Source organism: Marmota flaviventris, chromosome 7, assembly GCF_047511675.1.
Source record: "Marmota flaviventris isolate mMarFla1 chromosome 7, mMarFla1.hap1, whole genome shotgun sequence".
NCBI lineage: Eukaryota > Metazoa > Chordata > Mammalia > Rodentia > Sciuridae > Marmota > Marmota flaviventris.
Window position 1 is genome coordinate 142,386,448 of NC_092504.1, and position 22,188 is coordinate 142,408,635.

The window sequence follows — 22,188 nt, forward strand, 5'->3', positions numbered from 1 at the left end:
TGTCTACGTATAAAATAAAGAATAATCCTTGTCAAAAGTTTCAGTCATATTTATTCAGGAAAAAAACCTCATCTATGGTGGCTCCCGGTGTCTTGACATGTTCAGAGTGACAGCCTCTGAGAGGAAGGCTGGGGTGTGAGTGTCCCAGCTGCCACCCTCCTTCCTGGGACAGTGAGAGTTTTAACATCTCATAAGTAAAAACAGCACTTTTTCTTATTGTGCAAAACCTGGATTTTGACATCAAGGTTCAGAGCAGCAGAGCTGCTGGTGAAGGTTCCGGAGACCCTCCTGCACTACCTCTCAGGGACTTCCTGCCACCTGTGCCACTTGGGTGGCACGAGTCACAGAGGTCACCTGAGCAACTTACCATTGTGTGGAATTCTACATTGAATCAAATTGAAATGAAAGGTAGTGCCAAGGTCCTGGTACCTTGCCAGAGTTCCTTCCTGGTGCATTATCTAGTCAATCCATTGCATCATTCAGAAGAATAAAGACCCGGCTTAGCACACAGGAAGCTTAACAGCAGCAAAAAGGAAATAGAAGATATCAAGACATATGCATGTGTGAGTCACATAGAATGTACATACCTAAAATGTACAGTATGTGCTATAGAAAACTCAGTGAGTTATTAAATATACACAATGATACCTACCTGATATACTTGAAATTATAAACCTTGTCAATTCAGATCTGGATTTTTTCTGATTTTTCAAAGTTATACATATGATATAATCTTGAATTTGTGGTAGAATTATGTAATAGGAAATACAAAAAATAGGTTTCCAGATTCACTCACAGCACGCTCACACGCCCAAAGAAAATAGAGCTGCTTCGGGTCCCCCAGCTGATTTCCTCCTCCTGCAGCCCCGTCCTGCTGGGCACACCAAGGAGCATTCACGGCTTAAAGGGTACCTTCCTTTGGGTTGAATCCAGTCGGGTTCAATGGGATATGCTACCTCGTCCAGAGGCAGTCCCGAGGTTTCCTGGGGGTGAGTCAGTCCCTTGGCGAAGGCTCAGACCTTCAGAATCTCTCTCCTCTCCCCTTAGGGGTTCCCGCGCTCTGTGGCCTCATGACGTGACGGGAGGCAGGGCATCCCTGGCCACCCTCCGACTGGTGTCCTCTGAGGTCTGCTGCCTTCTTCTGCCCTGGCCACCTTGCCTGGGCTGCGGCCTGGGGCTGGTGTGGCTGCCGCGCTCTCAGCCTGTGTGACCTCACGGCTTCTCCTGGTGGCGTGCTCCATAAGGTAGGCTCAGCCTGGCCTCGGTGCCACTCCCCTCCTGCCTAGGCAATGTGCCCGGAGGGGGGGGGACAGCCGACACCATCGGCCTCCTGTGCGGCCTGCCTCCTGTCTGCAGGAGCTTCTCAGTGCTCTGTGTCGCTTGGGGCCCCCGGCAGGCAGCTCAAGAGTGATGCGAGCTCCGTCTCCGGGCCTGCCTGCTCAGGGGCCACCAGGCACCGTGAGCCAGTCCCTCCCTGTGGTACAGGGGAGTGGGTTGCAGCCCTTCTTTCTGGAATTTGGGCCGGACTTGGGGCTCTCCTCCCCTGCTCCCTTCCTCCACCCACACCCGCTCCCAACATCCTCCTGGATTCCGGCAGGTTGCTAAACACCCTCCCCTGCACCAACCCCAGAGCAGCTCACAGGGCAGGTCTTCCCACTGAAGAGGACAAGGTGCTCACAAAACTGTCTCAACTTTCAAAAGAAGCAGATTTTATTGCCTCAACCAAGAAAGTACTACTTTGATTTTGGTTTTTAGAAGCAGAGCAGTCAACTTTTAATTGGCTTTCCTGCACGCACGAGTCCCAACCACCCCACCCCAGTGCTGAGAAGCACAGGAACATGTTTTCAAAAGATGTAGCCCTGTGGCTGGTGTGAATGGGTCAGACCAGGGGTCTCCTGGGCCAGCAGAGGCGTGACGGTTATTCTGAAAGTTAGGAAGCCCTAAACCAGGGCCTTTCTGTTATGTCATGTACTCCATCCAGCACTTACGTGGCTGCATTGGGAGGAAATTCTGAAAATTCGACTTCTGTTTTTTTTTACCTTATTTTATAGGATTATTTCCCTCTTTCATTTCCTGTTTTGGGTACCCTAAAATAGCCTGTGACCTAGATTAAACACCACCCACTCTATTTTGCCATAGATTTCTTGTAATTAAGAAAACTTCAGAAAATTCAACATTACTATGCTGCATTTGGGAGATGATCTCAGACGGATGCGAAATGAGATTGTAATTTTTTTCTTTTGACCTCAATATGAGACTTACAGTCAGACTCTGTACATGATTTTCTTATTCAAAATCCTCCAAAACTGTCTAAACAGAACGAATCTGTCAATTGATTATCCATACAACCTTTAAACTCAGGAACTTTTCAAAGAGTTTCACAAACTCCCTGAAATTATATGTAATATTATACATATATGTTTTTACAGGAGAAAGATCCATAGATTTCATTAACTTTGGTTTCCAAACATATTTGTTTACTTCTACGCTCCATGCCTAATAATAAAGTAACCAGTCAATTATTTGAGAACATTAAAAAGATTCCTACTTTGCAATGAAATAAGGTAAAAAGGGATCTGATTGTGGGTTAATTTTTTAACCTGCTGAAGGTGTGAAGCTGTAACTAATAAGCACCTCTCACTACAGACGTGAAGGCAGATGGAACCCCTGCCCTCCGCCGCCCCCTTCCTGGCACAGCCCCTTGGATCTGCCTGGAACTGTGCTCAGCCAAGCCCAGCTCGGCCCACTGCCCTGAGCTCTGCAGGTCAAGGCTTCCTGTCTTTGCACACTCTGCTTTTTGTTCACAACCCTGATGGCACCTCCTCCATCCTGCAGGCCTTCCTCTTCCTTGGCGGTGGTACCTGCCAGGCATGCTGTCCTGCAGTTATTTCCTTCCAGGTCCTCATCCCTGTTAACAGTGAATACCTTTCTACTCATCAGTATCCCCAGGACTGGGCACAGAGCCCCCAGATGATGGTGAACTAGGAAATCAAACAAGAGGGTTCCAGAGAGTCGCTAAGAGACAAAGCAGAGAGGGAGGTTGCCCACTTTGGACAAAGAGGCCTGGATTCACCATTATCGCCACAGAACTACCTGGACTGACAGTCCAGCTCCGCAGAGATCCTCACCATGCGCTGAGAGGAGGGGTGGGCTGGCAGCTCCGCCTGAGCCTGGCGCCCCTCCATGGGAGTCCTGGGGCACACCAGCGTCCTGAGCCGCCCCTGCCTTAGCCTGTGCCACAAGGGCACCTCCTTTATTTTAAGAAACAGGCTGGTGAAGACCAGGACCTGGACGGCTTGGCCAAGTGGGGGCTCCGGTGGTCCCCAACAAGCCAGGGCTGCAGCCTCCGTGCAGAGCCCGTGTGCAGAGCACGTCACAGCCTCTGTCATCACGTTTGATCTCGGCTGGCCAGAGTTGTCACAGACATGAAGAGAACCACATCAACTTACATAGCCCAAGGTGAGGCCCGTGGACAAGCCAGCCTGGAGAGTGGCCTTGGGAAGGCCAAGGCGACGGGGAGACCACAGGTGGGCAAGAGCTGGTGCTGCTCTGAAGGCAAGGAAGGTGTGGGACCGGACGCAGGAAAGGCAAACGTGTCCTTCCCTGCTGTGGCCCCTGACCCCATTCCTGCTCTCCCAAGGCAGCCACCACGCAGAGTTCCTGTGTGCTCTTCCAGAAGTGTTTGCACACACACACACACACACACACAGGTCATATTAAAATATCACACACACGTCTACACAACTAGAAGCATGCATTATGTAAATACACATGTAGACATGAATTATAAGACAGTACATATGAAATCCGTGACCGCCTACCTATATGTGTGTATACACACGACACATCCTGTATAAACGTAGTCTACGTGTGCTGTGTGTATGGGGATAGATACACCAGGCAGCTGTCCTTTGTCGTCCAAGAAGGAATGATGGTGGGGCTCCCTGAAGGTGCAAAGTCAGCCGATGTCCAAGTCCCTTATATAAAATGGTGCGGTATTTGCTCCTGTATACTCCAGAGGGTCTCTAGGTCACTCTAATGCCTGAAGCTTGTAAAAGGCTGTCACATTATACTGTGTAAGGAACGGTGTCAGAAGAAGATGTCTGTACATGTTCAGCCAGATGCAGATTTCTTTCCAAACGTTTCTGGTCCATGGTTTTAGTCCACAGTCACAGTGCCCACAGATACGGCGGGCCAACTGTGTGTAAGGCCAACCATGCACCGAGCACTGTGCTTAACCAGGCCTTAGGGGAGGGGTTGGTGGCTGAGGCTGGTGACTGAAGGGAACAGCTGGTTCTTCAGTGAATTTCAGGGCTCAGGAGCCAGGGGTTTTGCTGGTGAAGAGGAGGGCTGGCTGCTTTCATGGGCAGGACCCCTGGTGGCTTGGTCCTTGCTGCCAGCTTGGTGGTGGCTCTCCCTGTGCAGCCACTCTCAGAGGCTGCTCTGCGATGGCAGCAAGGCTTGTGACCCTGGTCTCCAACGCTGACCAGCTGGAGCCTGTTGCACAGGGTGCCTCAGGGAGCCTGCCTGGCCTCCCTGCCTGGGACTGGAGGCCCCAGAGTTGGTGGCACATGCTGTGCAGACCTGAAGCTTGTGACCAGCACCTAACCCAGTGTCTCCCCTGCAGAGTCCGCAGCACCCACGTGGCAGATGGCCCAGTGGCTGCCCCTCTCCCTCGACACGATGCCAAGAGCGTCTTCTGGGTGCCATGTGGAAGTGTACCTTGCTCTTCAGTATCTGTTTCCTCTTCGACTCTCAAGGTACTTTTGAACTGTGCAGGGGAAGCCTGCCATTTGGTGATTTTTATGTGCAGCACCTGGGGTCCCTGGGGTCCCTGGGGTCACTGGGGTGACTGGTGTTCACTCTCTGTTCAACGTGAACTATTTGATGCTCCCCACATCCTCGCCTTTTCTCCATTACCACATAAAACTCTTCTTCCTTGAAATGGGCGTAACATTCAGATAACTAACATATTTGGAAGACTCGTTTTTTTTTTTTTTTTAATGGAGCATTTAGACTTTTGAAGTTTAGTCAGTCAAGTGCCAGGACCTAATCAAATTTCTTATAATGGCACCTAGAGTTTTGTGATATAACTTGCCCACCCAAAACCCAGAGCTGGTTTCCCACTGGGGTGCCTACGCATGGGGACGACACATGACTTCCTGAGCCCTCCTAGCTTTCCTCGGCCTCTGCCTGTCCAGGGACGCCCTGGCTTCCTCCCTGCTCACCCGACGCGGTCCCCATCTGCGCCTGGCTTTCCTCTACACCTGGCTGGGCCCCTGTCCCTCGGGGCCGTCACCTCCTGGCTCTCAGCCCCCCTCTTCTGGAGTCTCCTCTACCTGAGCCCACCCAGGACGGTGCTCTGAGTGTTGTTTCTGTCCTACCTCTGAGCCAAAGCTGGGGGTTGGGCTGTGTGGACGGGGGGCTCTGCAGACACCCCGGGACTCTCCAGATGGGCTGGGTGGCTGGGTGCAAAAAGAGATTAAAAAGGGGGAGACGGACCTGGGGAAGGCAGGGCATGGGGACATTCAGCTCTCAAGTGCCCGCGCATGCATCTATTTTTTGTCATTGTTTGTTTTTTTGTGGTGCAGTCAGGGTTACGCTGGGCCTCACCCTCTGCCTGGGACAAGCGTTCTTTAATGAGTTCGTTGCTGGAGGTGAACCCAGGAAGTCGGGACTGGAACCTCTCAGCAGGAGAGCCCAGGTTCAGAGCTGGCGATGCCAGAGTCCTGGGCAGGACTGAACTCCTCCAGGCCTTGGCCCTCAGCTGTGCCTGGGGAAGGGGGGGCTGAGCAGACGCACGGGCTGCCCCTGAACCCTGGAGTCCCAGGGGAAAGGAGCTATGCCTGTCCTATGTGTCTCCAGAGAGTGCAAGTTACAGGACTTCGGCCCCACTGCAGGAGGGACTTCCTGACATGAAGTAGAGTAGGCCACTCCGCAAGTGATGCGCCCAGCATCCTGAATGGAGGCAGGTGCTGGGTAGTCTCCAGGTCCTTGACATCTCAGGAGCACCATGCTGGACCAGTGCGTCCCCACCAGGGTGGCTCTGTCCTATGGAGCTCTCTGCAGGGAAGGCATGGCCTGTCTGGGAGCCAGCCAGGGAGGCCGACGCTCCTGAGTGAGGAGCTGATTTTGAAGGTGACTAACTCTGATTAATTTCTATTTAAATAGCCACACGTGGCTCCGTCTGGTCTGAAATTGCGGTCTTGCGCAGCTTGCATCGCCTCTCACTGATATCACATACTGTGACCTGACGCTGGATGTGGAATTGCAGGGTGTTCTCCTGGATCAGAGGAAGCCACCTCTTGAGAGAAGCAGAAGTCATGTAACAGTACTGACGAGGAATGAGGGATAGAGGGACATGAGTATTGTCCAACTGGAAAAGGCCACGCCAGAGAATCCTGCTCGGCTTTTCCAGGGGCACAGGGGACCCCCGCTCTGGCCAGCCCTGTCGGGGCTGGGTGCTACTGGAGGGTGCTCCCCTGAGCCCGTTCAGGGCCTGCAGCTTTGGCCTGTATGGTTTTAAGAGTGGTTGAGATGTAGACTGAGGTGATAAGCAACCTCAAGCTTCATGTCATTTAACCAGAAAGAGGAAGTTGTCAGGAAGAGGCCTCAGGGATTATATAATCCAGTCCCCACATTTTACGGAGAAGAAAGCTGACGTGTGCAGCCCAGAAAAATCTCGACTTGCCAAGGTCATGTGGTGTTTCAGAGTTGAATAGCTTGTTTGTGTAAATAAACATGTAGTAAGCATCGATCAGTTATCCGTCTAAAATGTGCCCTTTTCTTGAAACAAAGGCAGAAGTCGTGCCCCCCAGGGGCTCGGGAGCTGGAGAGGCCAGGCGTACCCAGTAGCCCTGCGGTGGGCTGGAAGGGCTCAGGGGTTTGGGGCTCTTTGGTGCAAGCCTGATCCGAGGGGGGCTGTCTTCTGTCTGTGCTCAGCCGGATCAGTCCGTAGAACTACCTAAGGCACTCACTGTCCCCACTGGCCCACGTTCGCTCCCAGAGAGCCCAGCAGTAGCAGTCCCCAGAGTCTGCCCCCCCACCCCCCCACCCCCGGGCCGGGTGGCACTCTGCAAGCCTCCTCAGCAGCAAGACCTAAACAAACAGGCCCTGTTCTCAGTTTGCCTTCTTGAAAACCATACTTCACCCACGTGAAACCAGCTAGCAGGCTTCCAGGTACTTTCTGAGGCTCCTCTGACTCACGTCTTACCTACATTATTTACCCCGATTTAAAAAATGAATAAAATAAAGCCAAGAAATGAGGACTCTCTGTTCAACGTGAACTATTTGATGCTCCCCACATCCTCGCCTTTTCTCCATTACCACATAAAACTCTTCTTCCTTGAAATGGGCGTAACATTCAGATAACTAACATATTTGGAAGACTCGTTTTTTTTTTTTTTTTTAATGGAGCATTTAGACTTTTGAAGTTTAGTCAGTCAAGTGCCAGGACCTAATCAAATTTCTTATAATGGCACCTAGAGTTTTGTGATATAACTTGCCCACCCAAAACCCAGAGCTGGTTTCCCACTGGGGTCCCTACGCATGGGGACGACACATGACTTCCTGAGCCCTCCTAGCTTTCCTCGGCCTCTGCCTGTCCAGGGACGCCCTGGCTTCCTCCCTGCTCACCCGACACGGTCCCCATCTGTGCCTGGCTTTCCTCTACACCTGGCTGGGCCCCTGTCCCTCGGGGCCGTCACCTCCTGGCTCTCAGCCCCCCTCTTCTGGAGTCTCCTCTACCTGAGCCCACCCAGGACGGTGCTCTGAGTGTTGTTTCTGTCCTACCTCTGAGCCAAAGCTGGGGGTTGGGCTGTGTGGACGGGGGGCTCTGCAGACACCCCGGGACTCTCCAGATGGGCTGGGAGATGTGTTCAGGTCACATGGGACAGACGCCGTGTCTTCAGGGCCAGGCTAAGTCACCACCCTACCTGGCCTTTTAGCTTCATATGTAGCAGACTGACACCTAAGAAAGAAAGAAATGGAACTTCAAAACACATAAATAGAAGTACATCGCTGCCTTAGAACGCTACTTATGTTTTTACTTCTAAAAATTGTCTCTTAACATTTCGATCACTTACTGTGAAGAGGTAGTGAACTAATTGTGTTACAACCTTCTTTAACCAGCATGCAGAGCCTGTGCCTGCTGCCAGGGTGCCCAGCCCTCCCGCAGCCCGAGGCAGCCTGACACCTAGTTCTGCCAATGCGGTGGGTGTCGGGGTCGTGCAAGCGGCTTCCATGCCTGCCTTCGACAGCTCCTTTGCTGGCCTTTACGTCTTCTCCTCCTGCTCTGCTGGCTCCAGGGCCACCTGGAATGTTCAAGCAGAAGATGGTGGAGTCGCAAGGCAGAGTGACATTTGTCTCAAGCCACCACTCGGAGGAGAGCTGCTTGGTGATTAGGGGACACACTTTGAACTGTGAGTAAGCAAGACATAGCTACCACTATGAGGCCCCTGAGATGCCTGCTAGCAGTGATGCATGCATCAATTGGTGAGTTGCATAACATTCCTGTGAAATGTCATCTCCATTTTACAGATGGAAGACCAAGAATGAAAGGGATCACATTTCTTTCAAGAGGCAGAGGTAAGATTTGAACCTGGGCCTGTGATTCCATGTGCCTTACCTTCCCCCTCCCCTCCCCCTCCTCCTCCCCTCCCCCTCCCCTTTCCCCTCCCTCCCTCCCTCCCTCCCTCCCTCCTTTCCTGTCCTCCCTGTTGTCCATCTCTCTGCCTTTCTTCTTTCCTCTTCCTTCCATCTGCTCTCCTTCCTGCAGAGAACTTCACCTAAGGGCTGGATGGAAATGGACCATGGGGTCAACGCTGCTCAAGCACATCAACCAACAGATGGCGGTGACAGCCCCTTGTTGGCTGTCACTCAATCTAGGAACAAAGGGGCTTAAGGACACCTTAAAATGACTGGCCTGCTCACTGCATGGAGGAGTTTTCTGGGTGCCACGCTGCCTCGTCTCTGGTAAGGAATGATCTCACCTTCTTGAGCATTACTGCTGCCGACGCACTCCGACCTCTGGGACTTCTAGTTTGATTCTCTGAAAATGAGGAAATCGGCTTAGAACCCTTTGATCATCAGTTTTCCCTTCAAGCTCCGACATTCTGGTGTGCAGGTGGCACACACTGTAAGGAGCTGGTTGGCTGCCCGGGCGTCCTCTTCCCTAGGCGGGCAGCATGGCGCGCGGGCAGCGTGAGCTACAGGCCAGTGCTCTGGGGCCAACTTTAAGGGCTTCTAATTTGTTTTAGTTAGCCTCTCCATATTTTTAGATTTCCCACCATTGAGCACACGTATAATTAAAATAATGTGGAGAAATCAATCCTCGTGGATGCCGGGTTGTAAGGAGTGACAGAGTGGCGGAGTAGGAGGGTCCAGAGCCCCCTCTGCCCCACGCACAGTGTGGCGCCAGGTGAGCACCCCACCCGCCCGAGGTCAGATTCCCCACCCTCAAAAGGAGCCAGGTGGTTTGTGTCTCGGGCTCACGGCTCTGTGGGTGAGGCCCATCCGTGCGCCGGCCTGGAGAGCTTGGTGCGAGGGGTGGTTCAGGGCCACCCTGGGGGCCATCGAGTGCTGTCACCCCCTCTCACTTTCCTGGTGTGCATGCAGACCCCACCCCTCCCCAGGACAGAAGGCTCTCTCCTGCTCGGTCCCCGCAGCAGGACTGGCAGGCGCAGGAGCCTTGGCCTCTGAGTCAGGAGCTCCAGCTCCTCTTGCTGTGGCGCGTCCCTTAGCTTCAGGCGCTCACCCAGCAGGCCCTGGAGGGACCAGGAGGCACCAAGGAGGGAAGCCATCTGGGAGCCACTCCACGCCGTCCTGCAGGGGTGACACGAGACCGCTTAGACGCAGACATGCTCATAGCACATCCCGTTCCAAACACGGGTCCTCGCGGGAGCCGCAGCCTGAGGGCTGCTGAGGGGCGGCACCCTGCTCTGTGCAGACAGAGCCGAATCCCACTCCCCACGGCATTCCAGTGGCTGGCACAGCTCTAGCCTCTGCCGAAGCCTCTGAACCCTGCAGGAAGAGGAGTTTCAGAAGCAGGCCCTCCGAACACTTCCTTCCTTAATGTGGGATATTCAAAAACTATTAAAGCTGACTGTGCACATCTACCTTTTATTAAGCACTTAGTATGTGCAAGACGTCATGCTAAACATAGCACACATATCATTTGCCCAGTTTGCACACCCTGGAAGGCAGCACCCTTGGTGATCACAATAGCTTTTATCCCTGTAAGTGATAAACATCATGACAATTATTATTAAGTCAATAATTACTATTAATGTGCAAGATTGAATAACTCGTCCGCAGTCTTAGAGTTTGCAAGTGGTATTCAAACTCAGCGTTTATCTGGCCTGACCATCTCTGTGCTTAACCCCTGCCTCTCACCTTCGCCCTGATCATACCCATCGGAGGCACAGTTCAGGGCTCTAGAGATCTGTACATGCACAACACTGACTCTACCTTCAAAGCTTTCAGTCTTGTGTGGGGAATCAGTGGACAGAAATGTGTGTAACTAACTGTACTCACAGAACGAGCTCTTAAAGGAGGGTGGGAGGCCTGGTGATAAAGAAACCTGGAGTGGACCGAGGTAGAAGACCCGTGGAAAGTCCCTGACCTAACCTTGACATGATGAAGGGGTGGGGTTGTAGCTGAACACCGGAGATGGTGAGAATGGAAAAAGGTATAGAGAAAGAACAGTTATTATTCAGGAACAACTTGGATTTGGGAAGGAAGATGAGGAGATCGGTTCCCTATGATGACCTCTGCACCCCCAGTGAACCTCAGCTCCTGGCATTGATGCCTGGCGCTGGCCAATGGCCCTCTGCAGCTCTGCCTGCTGAGGCAGGGATCTCTCTGTGGGAAGTCACGCTGTGAGCCACCAGGATCCTGCAGGAGACCACATGGGCAGGCACCTGTGAGAAGTAATATGTGCTTACCGGAGTTTGGCTAGAACTTTGGGGTTTGATTTGGGGTTTCGGGGTGATTTAAGCAACAATCCATAGCTAGCAGAGGAGCCATCAGATTACTTCATGATTTTAAGCGTGGTTGATGCTGGAGCTGATTTCCTTCTTTCAAAGCATAAACCATTTAGGCTACTTTGTGACCCACCAATAAGGTCTTTCAGGAAACAGCCATCTGGCAATCGAAAACTAGACAGAAACTCTTTAAACCTTTAAGACGGTCTGTCCTAAACGTGTCATGTGATGGGGCGGGGGCCAGCCTTCAAAATACTTAGCTAAATTTCTTTAAAACCTCCTTTCCCCGTCGTATCATTGTCGCCTTGATCAGCCTTAAAACCTGTCTCTAAGATCTTTCAAAACACCACCGCATACTCTCAAGCCAGGAGGCTTCTGCGGCTGCCTCCTCTGGACGAGTCTCATCATGCAGCTCTCTGTTGTCTCTGCCTTCCGGGCCTTCTCCTCTTCCCATTGCTGGTGTCCTGCACAACAAAGGGGGCTCAGGAGCCATCCTGGGGGCAAAGACCCCTGTGGGGTGGTCAGGAGGAGGATTGAAGGGAGTGTCCCTGCCAAATAGGACAAATAAGCAAACAAAAGTGCCCTGTGATTTATTTTCATGTGTATATTCACTAAGAGACCAGCCCCAGGTGGCAGCCTGCTTTGAGACAGTCTGCTTGATGTCTGTGACACTGGGGACAGCATATCTGTGTCTCAGTGTCTTCATATGCAGAGTGGCACCATCTGCCGCTGGCTCCTGGGGAGGTAGAGTGGGGTCACTCAGAGCAACTCTGGGTGCCTGTCCTGTGGGGTGAACAGTGCATGCTGCTGGAGGGTGCACGTCCTTCCGTGCTACCCACGGGGGCAGCTGAGTTAGCTGCTAGCATTTGCTGCTCTTATTTGGGAGATGACCTCTCTCATTGTCCAGGCAATAAGTGGCTGTGGTCTTGGTGTCACCTTGAATACCATCCGTCCCTCCAGCACAAAAGCTGGAAGCACTTAATTCTGATTTATATGGTGACATATGAGAGAGAACTTCCTGACTAGCATGGCAGTTGCTGAATCTCACTACCTAGTGAGACTTAATGCAACTGCATAACCATTTTTTGAGTCCCTAATAGTGCCAGGATAGTTCTAAGTACGTTGGTTGCACCCGTGCATAGAAAGCCCAGCTAACCTCCACTCACTGGTACTGTGTGTGCACACATTAGGCCCCAAGAGTGTGTACGAGCCAGAGAGGAGAGAGGAGGCAGGTAATGACAGCTAGCATGTCCTATGCCAGGTGTTTTATTATGTCTTATCCTCACCAGAGTGCTTCAATTCACACCTTCATTTTATAAAAAAGAAAAGTTCAGTTGATGGCCACTAAGCGACTTGTCACAGTTAAAATATGAACAAGCAGCCGAGGTTTCCTCTCACCCGGGCTGTTTGCCCCCAAGATGGAGCCCTTTAGGTCGTCCCAGGAAACGCACAGCGAGCAGGCGGCTGCCCCACCTTCTGGGTCCACACCACCAGCTGCATGGCTTGTCTCGGGTCTGTTCTGCCGGGCTCCCTGTGTGGCTCTGCTAGAGGGTGCGGCACTCTGGTGCCTCCGTGACCTGGGCAGGGGGTGAACCAGCTGGTGAAGGGCAGGGAGCTGGGCGAGCGGGACGGGTGTGGCAGGCTGGAGGGGCAGCCTGGGTAAGGGGCTGAATGCAGATCCAGGGACAGGGAGGGGCTGTCATCTCCCCTCACTTTAAACGTTGAGTCAACGTGCCCTAACATTTTTAAGATGCTGTTTGGATTAAACATCCCACTGGCCAGAGGCAGGAAGGTGTCTGGCCTGCAGATTCCCCTCTGGAGAGGACAGTTCTGACGTCCTTGGGTCTCTGCGTGTTGTCTGGGCTCCCCCCAAATTTTGACAAAATACACTGAGGAGGGAGAGGGCAGGGTAGGCCAAGGGGGTGAGGCTGGCATGGGGTCCATAGCAGGAGAGAGCGAGGTCGGTGGAAGTCTGAGGGGAGGAAGAGGAGGAGAGGTCGCAGGCAGCTGCAGCCAGCCTGTCCCTGGAAGCCTGTTTCCTAACACGGGGGACTGAGCAGGTGTCCTGGCTCATGAGGTCAGGTGGGCGGGCGGCAGGACTGTGCAGACCAACCCAGGAATTTTTCCTGGTTGCTGCTTTTATCAGTCTTTCCTTCCTCGCAAGTTATAAATTGTTCCCTGCTGTCTCTGTGCTGTTTAGAAATGCCTTGGGCTGGCTTGGGGCATCTCAGAAACCCAACAAAAAGGGAAAAGGGTGGAAAACTCAAACCCAAGGCTGCCACTGAGGTCCAAGGTCCCAAGACCCTCCTGCCTTTCTCGCCAGGACGGAGCCTGGACCTGGTGGGCGAGCCAGGACCACCCATGCACATGGCAAGCGTCCTGCCGATCAAGCAAGCACGTTTACAAGCTAAGCGCAGTGGGTCCGGCCCTGCCGGGGTGTGGGGGAGTGAGAGAGTGGGCCCGAGGTGTGCAGGCCTGCGGTGGGGCTCTGCCCCAGGCTCCCTGTTCTAAGCCCAGCTGGTCCCTCCAGGGGGCCAGAGGAGGCTGAGCATGTTCTGAAACTTCTTTTTTCCACTTTGTGAGAAAAAATTACACAATCTGAGGTCATGTTCGCATGGTGGATATGCAGTTTTCACATCATGAAAACGCAGGTGCTAAGTGAGCCTGGATGTGCAACACTCCTACGCAGAAACCAGCAGCGGCAGACCCAGCGTCGGCCCAGCCAGGGTGGCTTGCACTCCCAGGGTGGGAAGGAGGCCCAGGTGAGGGTGGAGCCTCCCAGTGTCTAGGCTGGGGAGCTGCTTCCTGGAGCCCGGGAACCGGGCGGGTTGGAAAAGACCCAGCCGTGTTCTGACCTCAGTGTCTGCTTCCAGGTTTCACAGCGCCCCCCCCTCCACAAGCGAGAAAGATCTAGACCAACTAAGGTCAAGGCTTCTCATTGAGGGCAAAGGGGCCTGACCTTGACCTGCCGGGGTCAGAACTCCCTGCAGGGACAGGAGAGAGGTGCAGACCGTTGTCCTCGGCAATGGAAGCCCACAGAGGCAACTCTGAAGGCTCCCCAAGGACAGCGGCTCTCAGCTTGCCCGTGCATGAGGGCCACCAGAGACAGAAAGAATGGGAAGACAGTGCCTGGACCCCCCAGAAAAGGCATGAGCTGGGCAGCTCACCCGGAACCGGGGCCGGCTGCAGGTCTGAGAAACGCACCCCCGGGCAGGGAGGGCTGAGAGGCAGTGTCCCCATGGACCCTTAAAAGGAAAAGCAAAACCAAACCCATCCCAGGAAGTGCCACTTCCCTAAACCTCCCCGTGGGAGGGAGGCCCGTACAGGGTATAGGGGACAAAGAGGAGAGGAGAGGCCAATAGCTTGTCCCCCACTGCAAATTCCAGGCGATTCCTGGTCTCCTTGCTATAAGAATAAAGCACCAGCTTTGAGCTCACGCCCAGGACCTCTGCAAGTCCCCACCCTCCTTCCTGGAGTGTCTCCTCTGGCTCATAGCTGTCACTCTCAGGCGCTGCTCCTGACAGCTCTTGGTGACTGAAGTGTTGGTGTCGTCCCTCTGACCCTGAGCTTGTCGGTTCCCTGGCTCCATGGGTTTCAGAGACGTCCCCATGTCATTGCCACCGCTTCTATGGCCACGTCCTCCTAGACCTAGCTCTCGACCTCATCCTAGAGCCTGTGACCTCCATGCCAAGCCCAGCACTGCCCACGGCCCCGTCTTTGTAGCGTGCTCTCTGCAGTGGCTCCGCCAGGCTCACTGTGTGGATCCTCCCGCCTGGGGACAGCCCCAGTCCGGCTCCGGCGCAGCCCCATGTCACCTCTTCTTTCTTAACTCGCTGGCCAGATCTCACAGTGGCTCTGAATTCACAGGCACGCGGCGGCTGAGCTTGGCTGGAGAAAATCGTGCAGCCCAGCCAACTGCCCCCACCTAAATACACAATCGTCACCCTGGAAAGGGCTGGCAGGTGCCTAGAGGTCATGCTGCAAACCCCCATGTCTCTCCCGTATGCCCAGGGTCTGTCCATGTCCCCTCCCTCCGTGACTTCCTTCCCCGTCCTCAGCAGCTGATGACCTTGCTTCCATTTTCTCTGAGAAAACAGCAGCCCAGGCAGAAGGCCCTGTGCTCCCCCCACAGGGACACCTGGTGCTGTGCGGGATGCTTCTGTGGGCCCCCTGGAGGCTCCGCTCCTGCCCGGGGTCACTTAACTGCTCAGAGGCATCCCTGAAGATCCTGCTGCAGCTCTCCGGGCAGCCCAGCCCCTCTGCTGGGGCTCATTTCCACTGGGGTAGAAACAGGGCCGGATTTTTCCCATCTTAAAACAGCTTTGCTGGCTCGACCCTCTAATGGCTCACTTCTGTCTCCCACTCACCGGGAACTCAGAAGCACCGCTTCCTGTGGCCTCTTTCCCTCCCCTTCCCCCTCTCTTGAGCCCCCTGTACCTGAGTTCTCCTCCCCAGGTCATGGGAACCGCCCTTTGCAAGGCGGCTGTGGCAGGAGCCCTCTGGGGACCCCCTCCCGGAAGGCGCCTTGTCCCTGCACCAGCCCTCTCTTGCCTGGCCGGCCGCCCCACCTGGCCACGAGCGTTCCTTCTCCCTTTCCTTAGCTCCCGGCCCCCCTCACCCCACACCTGAACTCTGAGGTGTCTGAACGCGGAGGCTTCATCTTCACGACCCCTTCGCTCAGGCTGTGTGACTCCCTGGTGACCTGACCAGCTCCGAAGCCTCAAAGGCCAGACCGGCTGTCGCTGCCAGCTCGCCTACTGCCCACACCTCTCCAGCTCCCGGCTTGCACACCGGGCAGCTGCCTCAGTGTCCGGCTGGCTGACCCCCCGCCTGCTGTCCTTCCCACGGGTGTGCACAGGCCGCCTCCTGCGCACTGTGTGGACGGCCCCCTTCGGCCCACCTTCCCCGTCCTCTGCTGCTGCTTGTGTCCTCAGCACTTGTCACTTTACATCTGTGCCAGCAGCCCTTGGTCCTCTGTCCCAACCCACAAGAACATAAGCTCCCTGAGGGCTGCGTTCTCTATTTCCTGGTACCAGATGGGTGCTCAATGGATATTCGTGAGTGAAGGAGCAGCCTGGACTCTGCTCTGAAGACCAGGGGGAGAAGCGCAGACCGCATCGGCTCCCAGATAGGAGCCCCCTTGCCTGAGCAGGCACCCGAGGGAGGCCCTGTGGGGGTTGAACCAGAAAAGCTCGGCCTGTGCGTCAGGAGCCCCGGGAGGGCCCGGCACCCTGCTGGGCTGTGCCTGTGCCACGGTGGAGCACCCTGCTGGACACTGTCCTCTGGGGCCTGTTCCTTCCTGCCCTCCAGGAAGGGCCTCTGGTCACACGCTCACACTCAGACAGACCACCTCCGGTTTAATTCTTCTGCCAAGCCTGGCGCACCACCGACGCACCACCGAGACTTGCCCACGCTCCTTGCTGTTTTCTTGAAAGACACTTTTGGGCATCTAATCATCAGAGCAGGCTGACGCCAGGTCAGGGTGAGTGTGTAAAGCAGGGCCCGCAGGGAAGATGGCCTCCGCACACTCGCCACCCACCTTGGTGCTCTGATGAGACAGTGCTGAGACCTGCGTGGTCAAGAGGAGACATCCAGGAAAGGGAAACAGACGTGGATGCGAGGGGCCGGGCTGAGCGCCGGGGCGCTGGCGTGCTGATGGAAGACACGCACGTCCAGCCTGCACAGTCAGGTTGCGCCACAGAAGCCGCAGCTTTTCCTTGATGGTCTTGCCATTGTCACAGTCACCATAGGTGCTGGGCAGCTCCAGGGTCATTGCGCGGCTGCTGCGACAGGTAAGGGCAGATCCCATCATGTGGTGCTGACTTCTCCTCCAAGCAGCCCTGGTCTCAGTGGGGTGCAGGGTGAACCTGAAAGGAGAGCAGACTCTCCATCAGACACACCCACCTGGCCTGCTGGGACAGCCGGCTCCGCCTGCCGGGACCCTGGGCCAGGAGGAGGGTGGTGGCCAACTGAGTTTCCTGCCACTGTGAGGGACAAAGCATGGGGCCTGGGACCATCCCAATTGACCCCACCCGGGTAGCACTGTCACGTTTGAAGAGCAGACATGGGGCAAGGCTACAAGGTCTAGAGGAAAGTAAGGGGGAATGATGGTGAGGTTGGAAACGCCGTCCTGTGGGACAGCTGCCAGCCAGCCTGGCTCACGAGTCAGACGCGAGTGGACCACGGCTGAGCTGAGGCACTGGAGATGGATGGAAGGGTGCCGCACGTGCAGATCGGGAGACATAAGGTGGGAGAGTGTTTGCCAATTCTGAGAATATTTTTGCAGACTCTGAAGCAAAGATAAATGAGAATTCTAATCCTCGACTTAGACCTTGGAGGACTTGTAGGTCATGATAACCATGGTTTTTCGAAGCAGTTGGAACTGGCTCTTGGGTGGGTGCCTCTGCCTGTTCCTGGTTGATTTTTATAGTTAGGATACCAATTTTTGTGAAAAGGGAAGTTCATTTCTTGAACTTCTGGTTTTTTTTTTTTTTTTTTTTTTTTGATAATGGGGATTGAACCCAGGGGTGCTTTACCCCTGAGCTAAGTCCACAGCCATTTTTATTTTTTATCTTTAAACAGGGTCTCACTAATTTTCTTAGGACCTCACTAAATTACTGAGTCTGGCCTTGAACTTGCAATCCTCTGCCTCAGCCTCCAGAGTTGCTGGGATTACAGGCCTGTGCCCCCACACCCAGATGTCCTGCACTGTTGTAAGTGGTGTTCCCTGACTGTGTGACTCACGGTTCCCACCTCACCTCAATAGGGATAGACTCACACTCTTTATCTACCTGACTGACTTGTAAAAGGACAAGTTAGAAGAGGTTCATGGAGAGGTTTTCAGCTGCTCGCTGGCTCTCTGCTCTGCCTTCGCACCCGTGTTGGGAGCTCAAGGCTCTGAGGGAGCGGCTGTGGCTGTGCCAGCCTGACTCCTGACACACTGTGTGGGGCAGAGGAGTCACAGAGCTGCTCTGAGGCCTTCACATCTGTGCCTCGGCCCACTGCATTGAGACTGCAGCCGGGCTGTGCAGGGAAGTTGACCCAGAACCCTCCAGACGTGGTTTTATTAATGGGAACTAGGGATTTACTTCTGCTCCCTGTACTGCTTGGGAAGACATGTCCTGCGGCCTATGTGCACAGTGACCACGAAAAACAAAGGAGCTCACTGCTGGGTGAGTTGGCGAGCTGGAGCCCTTTGGAACCCCCTTCCTGTGTGGCAGGTTGCAGTAGCGGCCCAGCTCTTCACGCCTCCCTGTCCTGACTTCTGATGGGCCGGCTCCGTGCTGACCTGTGCTGGCCGTGGGGTGCGCTCCGGCTTGACAGAGCGAAGGCTTGGAAAGGGACAGGCTGGTCTCCACTTTCCCTCTTGGATCCCTGCCGACATGCGTGCCCTGCGAGGCATGAGAGTCACATGAAACTCACATCAACTCGTGAAAATCACAAAGGCCACTTGAAAGCCACGCAGGTCATGGGAGTGGTGCTGAGGAGAACTGAGCTGTCCCGGTCAGGACAACTGCCCGGCTGTGACCCCACAAGCAAGGCCAGAAGCACTGTGCACCCAGCGCCGGGCCTCGGGAGAAGTGGCAAGGGCTTAGTTCTGTTTGCCTTTGGGGCGGGAGGGAGCCGGGTCACGCTGAGGGCCTCCCACACACCGCAGGCCTCACTCCAGCTGCACCCACCCCCGGGTTGTCTTCAACCAACAGCAGCTGCTGCCTGTGAGCAGGGCCTGCTGACACAGGGTGTGCTCTGAGGTGTGCCAGGAACCCACCCGTGTGAGGGACTGTTTCTCGGGAACCTCCAGAGGCCATCAAGTGTCAGGACAACACCAGCCACTAGATCCAGGCAGAGCCCACTGCTGCGACTCTTCCCTGGAAGGGGGCCAGCGCCGGCTGCTGGGAGCCAGGCAGTGGCTCTGCCACCGAGAGGACTGTTATCGCTGTAGACCTGGCGTCTGTGCGGGGCCCGGGCCCTGTGAATCAGCCATTGAGCGATCGCGAGTGGACTCGTGCTGGAAATCTGCCAGGTGGAGGAAAGGGTTGCGTCGGGCTTGCTGGGGACAGGACCACATGGGCTGCGGAACAGTGACGAGGGTGGCACCTGGTGCCCACTGAACCCTCACCCGCACCGTCTCATGCAATTCTCATAGCACCACTATCAGCTAGGCAGTAGGTGCTACCATGGTCTCCACTGGACAAGGAAAACTAAGGCTCAGAGAGTCAGTGTCAAACTCAGGTGGTCAGACTTCAAAGCCGGGGCTCTTGATCTCTCTGCTTCAAAACCACAATACTTATTTTTCAGAGGGGCAAGAAAAGAAGTCTAGTCCAACCCCTCATCTGGCAGATAGGCAGCTGAGAGCAGAGGTCTGTGCACAGCCGTCCTCTGGCTCGGGCTGGAGGCACTGGCCCTAGGCTCAGGCCAGACATCAGAAACTGGACAGAACCAACTGGTTTTGTGAGCATCACCCAACAGCAGCCTCCACATCCAGGTGGGCTTCTTGTGGACTGCAGACAGGTTCCTCCCAGGCCCGTGTCCTGGCAGGTCTTCCTGTTCCGAGGAAGCGGTGTCTGGAAACAGTTCTTTTGCACAGACAGGGTTGTTTGCTCTCATTTCCACAGAAGTACCACGGTGTTCGGAAGTCCCTGCTGAAAGCTGGCATGTTGCGCCCAATAAAACCCAACTAAAGAGCTTCCCCTCTGTCCACTCGTGGACAAGGACACGGGGGAAGGCGAGGCTCGCTGCCCAGTGAGCACTTTCAGATGAATGCTTGTCAAGTGAACCGAGATGCCCCTGTTATGCAGGCCCACCGGGCACTCGGGGCGCAAGTCCACGGCACCAAGTCCTCCTGGGAATGAGTCACGCACACTTTTAGAAAGTAAAAAATGGTGTGTGCACTGCTTTCCCAAGACATCGCCTTATGACTATACAAAATGCTTTTATGAAATTCAGACTTGGAGCAGTATTATCCTCACAGGAATTGTCACCCAGGGACTCTTCTACAACAAAGGAAACCCATCCCCTGGCCAGGCCAGCTGGCTTCTGCGATACAGATTTGAACGCTTCACCAGGAGCCGAGGCCAGGCGACTGCTCCCCTCTCACATCCTGCCCCACGGTGGCCCACACCTCTGCTGACTGCAGCGATCTGAGCTGAGCAGCCCGAGGGCCACTCTCCTGCCTGCCTCTAATAACCAACTTGACGACTGCGGTGAGTAATTTCCTTACCACTTCTGTTGTTAACAGAGGCTAATAACGCCGCACCATCAAGCACAGCTACTGAAAAGGAAACTACACAAATTATGTCTTAAAGTTACCATCAAAAGAAATGCTTTTCTGCAGGAAACTTAACTGTTCAAGGCGTTTTCCTCCTCGTCCTGCTTGAGTGACCGCTTCTCGGTGGGTGAGCGGTTGACTTGCCTCAGGATGGAAACAGCTGTTCTCATCCACGGTGCTTGCAGCTTGTTTGGGGGTGGATGTAACTGTGGGAAGCCACCCCACCCAGATTCTGGAACCTATGTTGTCTGTGTCCTTGATGCTTAGGGTGATGGACAGTTAACCGGCCCAACACCCCCTCCATCTTATTCAGGTCGCAGGACTCAGACTGAGCTGAGTATACCCCATTGTGTACCCCCCACTGAGCTTGTATACCCCACTCTGTTTCTTGTGGGGCTCAATCGTTCATTCAGTCAGTCAGCCCGCCATGCACAGACATTCATTAAGGGCTTTTCTGTACCAGGCATGGTGCCAGGCCACGGAAAGACAGCTGTGACCAGTCAGGCGTGGTCCTAACACTACGTCTGCCTCGACTCAAGAGAGGAAAAGTACCCAGGAATTCAGCCCTACGTTATCAAGATGAATTCTAGAGCAAGGCCTAATACAGGAGCACCAGAGCCCGTGGAACGGCTGCCTTGCTCCGCAGTGATTCCCCAGTGAGTATTCTAGATGGATGGATTCAGGAGGCACCAAGTCTCATGCTATGCCCATGTGTGTTTTGTGAGCTTTCCCCCAGTTCCTGTGTCTAGGTGATCCCACTGAGGCTGCGGTGTGAAGCGCTCCTGTGGTTCCAGTCACTCCTGAGCGCCCAAGGGCCAGGGATACCACAGATACCAGAGCAGATACCACACTCTGCCTCCTGCTGAGCACGTCAGCATCGTGCCCCGGGTCCAGGGAGTCAGCGGGCTTCAGAGGCATGGAAAGGACACTCAGAGCAATGGGAGGCTTTCTCCAGGGCCTGCTGGTCATGTCAGCTTCACACAGAAAGACCGGCGTGTCTTGGTTTACTGGAGCTGGGCCTGTCTTCATCGAGCTGGTATCATCTAGAGAGACACAGATACACAAGGCTCAGTAGGTGCCTTACGATGACACGATGCCTCTATTTGTTGCCTTGAATAACGAGTCATTCTACCTTTCAGACTGGTGCATTTATGATGGATGCTGAACGCTGAATCCTCAAGTTACAGTCAAACAAATTCCTTGAAAGCAGCTGTATCAGCTTAGCTCCTGATTTCCAGGCGGCCCTGTCACCTGCCAGTGACTAAGCCGTAGGAAACATCTCTTTTTGTTGTTACGTCAGGGAACACGTGGGCGGAGGGAATGAGGTCTGGGTGCATCCACCGAGTTGGACTGTTGGAAACTGGAGAAAGGACCTCTCAGCCCTCCCAAGCCGGGATGGGAGGTTGCTGAGAATTCCACTTTTGGGGCAGTCCACCATCAAGGTGAAGTAAATTCTCAAGTAGCAAATTGACTCAGCGTGTTCCTAAGCCACAGGCCCCTGTGGTGACGTAGGCTAGACACGTGTCATCTGCCCATTTGCTCTCCATGGGTGACAGAGGTGCCATGTATTTTCCCCGCCTCGAACATGCACAGAGTGGAAGTGTAGCCAGTCCCCCGCGTGGTCTTGTTCTGAATCATGCTTCTAACCATCGAGACACTCTGTACCCGTCCTTCCTCAGCTTTCAACCTAAACTCTCTCCACCTCTCCACTGTCGTCTTTCGGTGAAAGTAAACAGCCCTATGTGACCCTCCTTCTCTGGATGGTGCTTCCTGCCCCTCTGCAGGCTGGGGATGTGACGTGTTGAGTCTGTGCAGAAGTCAGCGGGGTGGTCGCCCCTCCGACCTCGGCACCCCTGAGGCGTCAGCCTCTACTCAAAGGAGAGTCGAGCTCTGGAGGGGGCCGCCCCCAACCTTCTGAAGTGTGAGCCACAGAAAGAG

The 22,188-nt window shown here is 54.5% G+C and overlaps 1 long non-coding RNA gene across 4 annotated transcripts; it reads left to right on the plus strand.

The window, feature by feature from the left end:
- Nucleotides 1-799: 799 nt before the first annotated feature.
- Nucleotides 800-21,996, plus strand: LOC114108216 (uncharacterized). Of its 4 annotated transcripts, none has more exons than XR_011708049.1 (8): nucleotides 800-908; nucleotides 1,048-1,244; nucleotides 2,941-3,459; nucleotides 4,628-4,760; nucleotides 8,131-8,420; nucleotides 8,539-8,586; nucleotides 8,777-8,973; nucleotides 20,714-21,996. It is a non-coding gene; the product is annotated as an uncharacterized lncRNA (long non-coding RNA). The 4 variants fall into 4 exon arrangements; XR_003585441.3 differs by lacking the exon at nucleotides 20,714-21,996 and adding an exon at nucleotides 9,741-10,211 and having other exon boundaries at nucleotides 8,777-9,418; XR_011708048.1 differs by lacking the exon at nucleotides 20,714-21,996 and adding an exon at nucleotides 9,762-10,211 and having other exon boundaries at nucleotides 8,777-9,418.
- The last annotated feature ends 192 nt before the right edge of the window (nucleotides 21,997-22,188 follow it).